Below are 9603 nucleotides of genomic sequence, written 5' to 3' on the forward strand. Positions count from 1 at the left end.
TGTAACAGAGGCCAGAGTGAGGATTGGAAATTCCGTAATTTCGTGCTGGTGTATGACGTGGCGACGTTTTCTGCGAAGTGCATGTGTTATAAAGAATTTCGTGCATTTTTGTTTTCATTACCTGGGAATGTGGGGATTAAGGGGAAGAATGTTTATACCTATGGTTGCTTTTGCCTCATATTTATTTTTCCAGAAAGAGGGGAAAACCTTAACTATGGTTCTTCCTATTTTATATGAACGCAAATTGTTAAATTCAGATGATGATGGAGAAAATTATAATCTTACAATATTAGTGTGTGGTATAATGCATTCACGTAATCATATTTGTCATGTGAATGCAGGTAGTTACTGTAGTACATCCAGCCAAGTTGGCTGCATTCATTATGTAGCAACAAGCCAGCTACACCTAGTCTCATCTGCTTTTAAAAATGCGCCACTGTGTTACTGCTACACTTCTTTCTCTGTGCAGAATAACCTCTCCTCTTCTCTTTTATATAGTCCACCTAAAGTAGTGTCTTCTTTGTACTGGAGAGGGACGCCTTCACACGTTGGCGTAGATGTAACTGAGTATTTTTGTTTGCTGGTTATATAAACTTCTCTCAGTTCCCTCCTTATCCTACGGAAGTAGTGAACGGCGGGAATAGGTTTACTTGAGCCTACTGTCCACTGGACTCAGGTTCAGATGCGCCTTGTTTCAGAGCAACAAGAAGAAGGAGCCGTTAGGGAGTGCCATCCCCCTACTCACCATTTGGTCTAAGGGTCAAACATTTGACTTTGCCCTGAGACCTTGACCTTCGACTGGCTGCTCTCAAAACAGAATTTGTTTATTATTACCTGAACCTTCACTGTTCCATCAACTTTTCTCAAAATCAGATCAAAATTATTGTGCTGACCTTGCCTTGTTACTTTGACATTTGGCTAACTGTTATAAAAGTCAAGTCTGTTTACCGTTGACTTACCCTTAGTCCTTCTACAAAATTTGCCCTAAATCGGATACAAACTGTTTAAGTTGACCTTGCTGTGTGACCTTCACTTTTGATCCCTTGTTCGAAAAAAATATTTTAATCCCTTAGCCGATTCACATCCCTTGCACGAAACTTGGTCCAGATCAGATCAAAACTGTCTTAGCTGCTTTTTTCGCACAGAGACACACGAATCAAACCTTGAACTTGCCTTGCAACCCTGACCTTTGACTGATTGTTCACAAACTGGAATCCCTTCGTGCTTTCCATACACTTAACTCCTGCACTAAGTTTGGAGCATAAAGGCTGTTAAGTTTCCCTTGCTAGGTCAGACTTCTGATTTATCCCTCTGACTTTCACCTTTGATCAATTGCTCCTCCAAACTCTCTTTCGTCTTCAACGCTTTCATCGCGTAAGTTTAAAATGATGAAATTTTTTTTAGTATTTTTTCTTCATAGACACACAGACAGTCACATGTCGAGTAGCAGTAATAACAATAATAACAGTAGAGTAACTCCAGTCTGTCTGGCCGAGCAGACCCATCAACCACAAGCAAGCAATTGCCTTTGCATGGCTGTGATGTGCAATAAACCGATGTTCCCTTATGGTGGACAGTGCCTCGTCACAGCGAGGTACAGGGAATAGTTTCGAGATTCTGTTCCCAATTGGCCGCGGCATTTTCGTCTCCAGCACAGGAGTAACAACAACCTGTGGTTCTGAAAAGTTGTTGGAAAATGATAGTGTTGTCAGAATGACCTGAAGCCCCTTTCCCGCTTATGATTTTTTATTTATAGCACATTAGCCGTTTCCAGGCACAGCTTTTAGCAGTCTGCAGCTTAACCCCCCATCCACAGCTTATAGCAGTTTGAAGTTTAACCCCTCCCCCCCCCCACACACACACGGTTATTAGCAGTTTGAAGTTAACCTCCCCTCCTCCATCGACTTATTTTCTCCCAAGGACATGTCACCATGCTGAACAATTTTCCCCATAGACCTGTACAATTCCATGGACCTATTTTGCCTTATGAACCTATTTTCAACTCGGATCTGTTTTCACTTTTAAAACTATTTTCCCGATTACCTATCTTTTCTCTATGGTTTAAATTCCCATAGGACCTGTACTTGCCAAGGACCTATGTGCTTCCATAAACACACAATAAAGTGAAGCTACTACCCGCCACAGACCTGTTTTTCACCATGGACATTATTCCTCCCTGCATCTCTCTTCCCTCCATGAATAATTTCTTCCTTGACCTGTTTTGTACGTGGATCTAATTTCCCTCATAACCTATTTTTTTTTTTTTTCACGATGAGGAAACACTGAATCCCCATATGAACCTAAGTTTTCCCTTATTCCTATTTCCTGCATAGATCTGTTTTTACCTATTTAACGTATGTCTCCACTTCAGCCCATTCCCCCCAAGGACTTGTTCTCCCATGAACCTAACTGTCCACAATGAGCTATTCAGACCACGGCTATCTTTATCCTATGCATCTAATTTCCTCCATCCACCCGGACACCTATCAGTCAACCAAACCACATACCTACCCATTCACCCAGTGAAGTTTGTTTCAGTAGAAGCATGAAGAGTCAGCAAATTCCTTCAAATTACCCCCCCCCAACACACAAAGACGGAAACACAACTAATGCAACAGAATAGATTAATTGCGTGCGTCCTTAAATACGGGAGTGATGTGGTTATTACAGATTCGGAGCACTTTGTAGAAACGTGCTAGGGAATCGTAACCCATTAGAGGCAGCACTTCACCATTTTCAACATGGCAGGCTGCAGAATGAGACCACGGAGTACGATGATGACACTATCAGCACTCATGAGCACAAAGATGTTTGGGGTAAGTAGGTGCAGGCAGGAAAATGATTTTATGGGTAAGTGTGGAGTGAAGAAGTGCAGGGATAAGAAAAATGTTATGGGGAAGTGTGGGGTGGCGAAAGTGCAAGACATGTAAGGATACCGTATGGAAGGGTGCGGGCAAGGTGATATGTGAGGTGACTAAATACTCTAGAAAAGCTGCCTCTGGAGTCCCAAACATGTCATGCACTAAGAAGGGGGATAAGTCTGTCAGTCAACCATGCTCGAGGATGCAGAAGGCATAGACTCAGAAATTATCCGTTGCACACCCAGATATTCATTTCAAGCACCAGCTGTGAGGCTACCAATTACATCAACAGAGTATGATAAAATAAAACTAGAGCCTAGACTCCAAGTGCCATCCAGCTACTTGCACCTATTCTAAGTCTAATGGAAAAACCCTCCAAATGCAGGAGAATGTTTATAAAGACAGGATGAGAATGACAGTGACAGAGTATGAATCTTGGTGACTTCTCGGAATAAATGCCTCTTGCAAATCTTTTACTTCTTAACATCAGTTTCAGAATGTTTTCAGACTGTGCCTTTAGCCCATAACCTGCAAATGGGGATTCTAATATTCTCCTAACACCCTTCTCGACCAATCTGCAGATACGACAATTGTCCGTTATAAATATTTCAAATCGTTCTGTAGAACTTAGGCAGCGTCTGTTATCACATAATGTAACGTGTGGACGCATATGATTTTGTATCTGTCTTTCATCTGTTTCAAATCAATATCTTTTCTTTATGTCTCAAACCACTGGAGGGAGACGTAATGAATCTGAGACAAAATATCCAAGAAACATTGCCTATCACCGCTATAAAGTGCAGTACAAATATTTATGGTAGGTCCCACATTAATCAGTTATCAGTGACACTGGTGAAGCTAACAAGATACTTTACCATCAAATTCCAAAAGTTTCTCTTTAATTGGACCCCCATTATAGCCCTGCACTTCACTGGTTTAGAGCCTAAAAACTGGGACATTATAATTAAGTCCAGGACTCAAAATTTCTAGTCTGATTATTCAGCCCTGTAATGCTACCTTTCATCAAGATTCACCATACACTGTCCATTGTTTTCATATGCTTACTTTACACTAACCTGAGGCTCAACAGCACAAGATTTCTCTACAGCCTCAGTTCTTTCACAAATTATCTTCAACTGGTCGTCTACGTGCTGTCTGCCTTCTATCATGTTACTGCTTACCTCACGCTTCTGCTGCTGTACCTCAGTGTATACATCCTCCTTCAGCAGTTGCTGTTCTTCCTTCATTTCCCCCGTGGATGCGTCTAGCTGTCCCTGCATCCTCACTTGCAACTCCTTCTGTTGCTATTGTAATGTCTCTTGAAGCCGTTCATATCGTTCTTTCTGTTCTTCACTTTGTGTTTGTAGTTGTTCACTGAGATCTTTCTTGAATTCTTTCTGTCCTTCACTTTGTGCTTGTAGTTGTTCACTTTGTGCTTGTAGAAGCTTCATGACTGCATATGGCTTCTTGTCTCTACACCTTCCAGCTCCATGTCGAAGATTTGAATCACTGCAGCACTTTCATATCTCACCTTTAGACACCACTTGTTACATCGACGTTCCACACTGCCACAAGTTCCAACAACAGTAGTTCAGTATATGAAGGACGTCGCCTAGTGAATCGTTGTTCATAGGGTCAGCCTTGTAATGTACTCAACATCAACTCAGGCGTCGTAAAAACACAGGCTTCTCACGTTCGTTGTCTTTATTTTCCAAGTAATTACACTGTCTCCTTCAGAACTACACTAACTTCATAAGGCCACAAATAAAACTGACTCCTCTGTTGTCTCCTCCATCCATTTATAACCTTCCTCACTACTCGACTCTTCTAGGACGTAATCATAGCAACAACAGTTTTCTATTTTGGAGACATCCAAAATATTATAAAGCTTTCTTACATTACGTAGCACTCTGTGCTTTATCATAAAAACAAATCGAAGGAAACCGTACAACAACTCATAGATGCATGGGATGAGAAGCTGGTCGCAAATGGGATGAAGATCAGCAGAACCAAAACAGAAGTAATACATCTATCAAGAATCTAAATAAACAATAAACATCACCTTGGGGGACCTTCTTCTAAAGCAATCAGAGACCTTTGAATATACCAATCAATATGAATTTGAAAATGGCCCATCTGGGATCTAATTCAAACACTCTTGCCAGGTTGCATAAAAATCCTTTTTCCAGTTTTGGCTACACACACACACACACACACACACACACACACACACACACACACACAGGATTAAAGCACAGTATATTCCATAAGGTGGCAACTGCCGTTTTCTTTTCAGTATCAGACGAGCAATTATAATGTGTATATACCACAGTTTGATTGACCTGGAGGAGTTGGTCATATTGTGAAGTCTTAATCGCAGTTATTTGGGTACGAATAAAAAAAAAATACTGCTCTTTATTCTACGTGAAAACCCTATATTCCCCCCCCCCCTCTCTCTCTCCCTTCCTCCCTCTCTCTTTCTCTCTCTCTCTCTCTCTCTCTCTCTTATACAAGACAATGCATTGGTATGTGTTGCAAACCTGTATTCTGGTAATGGTGAAAAGTGTTTGTGTTTACTAATAGCTCGGTCTGGTGGTTGATGGTGGCGATCATATCCATTCACTGGATTTAGTCTTGCCTACTTCTTCCTTCATCTTTGTTATTCTTTGTCTTCCGTTCTCTTTTCCCCTTTCATCCTTCCTGCATTTTTTTATTACTCTTCTTTTCTTTTCGGGTGACTCTACACTGAGTGACAGCCCTAATGGTTTCTGTTAACCCAGGAAACCAGTTACATTGTTGCTTGGTAATCATGTACCTGAATAACGTGGTGATGGGTAGTTTACTATGGTGCCTGTGTTTGCTGGATGGAGAGACGCAAATGCGTTGTCCATTCAGGAACCAAACCTCCATACTCTTCCCCGCTCTTCGCTGTGGCGGGGCACTGTCTACTGCAATATATGGGATGGCCCTGCAGATTCTCTTGCTTGCTTGCAGTTAATGATTTTGCTCGGTCAAATAGACCGGGGTTGCTCTACAACAACATTGAGCTCAACTAACATATGATGCCTACAGGCACAGAACCAATGCACTGGCAGTCTCACCGCAAAGCTGACATAGTATCCAGGCGATCCAAGCGCACTTTTTTCTCACTACTGGTCCTGCCACACGATAACCCAGTAACAGAGGAATGGCGCTCCCAAGAAAATGTTTATGGTCTTGTGGTTACAAGGAAAACGTGCGACGCCCCATACACCGTGAATGGGACAGTCAGAGAACCAGGCAATGGGAGAGAAGAAAAAATTTTGGAAGGGAACTGTGGGGGGTTATTTTGGAAGTCTGACAGTTAGGCAGTTGGTGTTATTGTTGATGATTCTGATGCCTTACAAATATGAATGAGTGTTATATCAGTGGATATGGACATTTTGTTCACCAGTAACTAAATATATCATTAACCATAATTTTAGGGAATCATATCTCGAATTTATTTAGTGCGACTAATTTTAAGCTGAATAGTTGTGAATTGATGCCATCAGTTTGGTTTTGTCTTTACATCTATTTCATCGATAATGTCAGTAAAAGTAACGACGAAGTGATTAAATTTTGCTATCTGGAGAATCATTGATATTACTTTCCACCAGATATTCACTGTTGCTATCAAACAGTCTATAATAGTAATATTGTCTGGAAATGTATCAGTTTTGTAGAGGCTGAAGCAGGATATGATCTGCTAATCTTTCACTTCACAGTAACATACCTTGTTATGGGAGATATAATAAGGTCGCAAATTCATTTAGTTTTAATATAGGAGTCTATCGTATGTCTGCTGTAGGCGATATGGCATGGAACAGTTGATCACCCTGCTTCGACTGGCCTCCGACCTGCTGTTGTGAGGAGGAGACAGAGCAGGAGGGTTAACTGTTGTCCCTGTGTAATTTCAGTTAGTTAGCTTCATTATATTGATGTAACAATGAAAATATATTAAGAAGCAGGAATGCTAACTGGGTGTAGTAGAAGGTTCCAGATGGTTGGCGCATTTTCAGTTGCTAGCAAGAGTTGGAAAGTAGCAGAGGAATTTGTTAAGCTATGCATTAATTTTTATTCCTTTTTCTCTCTGTAATGCTTTATTTGGATGACTGTTAAATTAAGTATTATTCAGATTAATCTCAGTTTGAATGCTGTTGCATTTAGAGTGCTACATAATGCAACAAAGCTCAGGAATATTTTAGATGTCTCCGACATAGAAATCTGTTGCTGCTACAAGTACCTAGGATGTTCAATTAGTAAAAAGGTTATAAAAGGATGGTGGAGAGAATAGAGGAGTTAGTTTACTTGTGGCCCTTGTGAAGTTAGTGTAGCTCTGGCACTTGTGAAATTAGCTAAGCAGACAGTGTAATTATCTGGAAAATAAAGACTGCAAATTCGAAAAGCCTGTGTTATTACAACACCTAAGTTGATCTTGTGGACATTGAAAGGCTGACCCTACAGGGAACGATTCACTGGGCGACGTCCTTCCAGGCAGTGTGGGACGAAGACGTAACCAGTGGTGTTTAGAGGTGGGATAGAATAATGCTGCAGTGAGTCAAATCTTCGACATGGAACTGGAAAATATACAGACAAGAAGCCAAGTTAGGTAGGAGGAGAAAATATACAGACAAGAAGCCAAGCTAGGTAGGAGGAGACATCTCTGGCTGCAAACAGCAAGTTTCTACAAACATAAAGTGAACAACTACAAGCACAAAGTGAAGGACAGAAAGAGCTCAAGAAAGAACTCAGAGAGCAACTACAAACACAAAATAAAATACCACAGGCACAAAGTGAAGAACAGAAAGAATGACATGGAAAGCTTCAAGAGGCATTACAGGATCAAAACAAGGCGTTACAACTGAGGATGCAGGGACAGCTAAGTGCTTTCATGGGGGAAATGAAGGCAGAACAGCAACAGCTGAAGGACGATGCCGAGCTATTGCAACACAAGTGTGAGGTGAGCAGTGACGTGATGGGATGCAGGCAGCACGTAGACAAACAGCTGAATATAATTAGTGAAAGAATTGAGGCTGTAGAGAAATCTTGTGCTGCTGAGCCTCAGGTTAGTGTAGAGTGAGCATATGACAACAATGGACAATGTATGGTAAATCTCGATGAATTACAAGCAGTGCTGAATAATCAGAATGTAGAAGGTCTGAGTCCTGGACTTAATTATAATGCCCCAGTTTTTAGGCTCTGAATCAGTGGATTGCAGGGCCATAATGGGGGTTCAATTAAAGAGAACCCTTAACAATGTGATTTTAAAGAATCTTGGGAAGCTCACCGTGTGCAGTTCGAGTTACTGGCAGACCAGAATGGTTGGGATGATAGGTAGAGGGCAGTGCAGCTTGCTATTAGCCTAAAGAGTGCCGTGATCGAGATTCTTGGCCAGATGTCAGTGGAGGAGTGGAACAGTTATCAGGGACCATGTTTCAGACTGAGGTTTACAGAGCAAGATTCCAGACCCGTGTACGGGCTCAAGGCAAATCCCTCCAGCAACTTGCTCATGACCTGGAAAGTATGGCACAAAAGGCATACCCTGGAGCAGCACCTAACCTGTTGGCTATTCTTCTGAGGGACCAATTCATTGCTGCTCTTGATAGTTCAGAATTGAAAGTGCAAGTGAAGCAGGCATAACCGAGAAGCATGCAAGAAGCACTAGCCAGGGCTCTGGAATCTGAGCCCTAATCAGGTCCAGTACATCTAGTTTGCAGGCAAGACAGTAGTGGAGCAGAGGAAGGAAGTTCCTGGTACTATGAGAAGCCAGGACATGGGAAAGTGGACTGCTACAAGTGGAACAGGGAACAGGAGAAGATCAAAGAAGGTTGCTGGTTCTGTGAGAAGCCAGGACACGAGAAGGAGGATTGCTACAAATGGAAGAAGGAGCAAGAACAGAACAGTACAAGCATATCAGTGATTGCAACAAAAGGGTGTTGGACTTGTGAAGAGGTGGAACGGTCCAGTTCTGATTGGTCAAAGAAGGAAAAGGAGGACAAGGAGAGGGTTGCTGAAGACATGAAAGGAGTAGGAAAATTAGAAAAGGCTGGTGCAAGAGGCAAAAACCAGCTAGTTTTTCCCAAGTAGCCCCATCACTGAGAAAATGCAAGAGAACTTCGATTGACAGTGTGCGAGTAGATGGAAGAGTAAACGACAAGAAGTTTTCCCTGGAGACTGATTCAGCCTCAGAGCAGACTTCTATGGGACCTGATATGAGACATCATCGGTATCTTCTTAAGTCATCAGAACATTTGTGTGGCATAACTGGCCACCATGCAGGACTGAGGGGACCCTTGGATGTCCGGACTGAAGTGGCAGGCCAAGAGCTACGGCTCCAGTCTACGTGGCCGACATGGAGAACCCTCGCCTTCTTATTCTATACTATCTGATGTGCATGGGATGTGAGCTGGACTTCTGCTTCATGAAGCTCGAGGTCCGGGTAAAGTTGGTTCCCATCACGGCTGTGAGGCATAGCAGTTCTTATTGTGAGGTGAGTGTGCTGCACACTGCAGTAACTATTTCTCCAGTGTAAGGCAAGTGGCTCTACTGATAGCTGTCTAGGGGTAGTGAAGCCTGATGGATTGTGCAAGACGAAGGCTTGAGTAATTGTGTGGAGAACTTTGGTGGAAACAGGCACAGGTAAAGTACCAATTGTGGTGGCCAAAATCTTCCTTGAGATACAAAAGATCAACGAAGGAGAAGATATAGTGGGACTATCCCA

This window comes from Coenobita brevimanus, chromosome 17, assembly GCF_032717465.1.
Source record: "Coenobita brevimanus isolate Jiangsu-jjx chromosome 17, ASM3271746v2, whole genome shotgun sequence".
Classification (NCBI taxonomy): domain Eukaryota; kingdom Metazoa; phylum Arthropoda; class Malacostraca; order Decapoda; family Coenobitidae; genus Coenobita; species Coenobita brevimanus.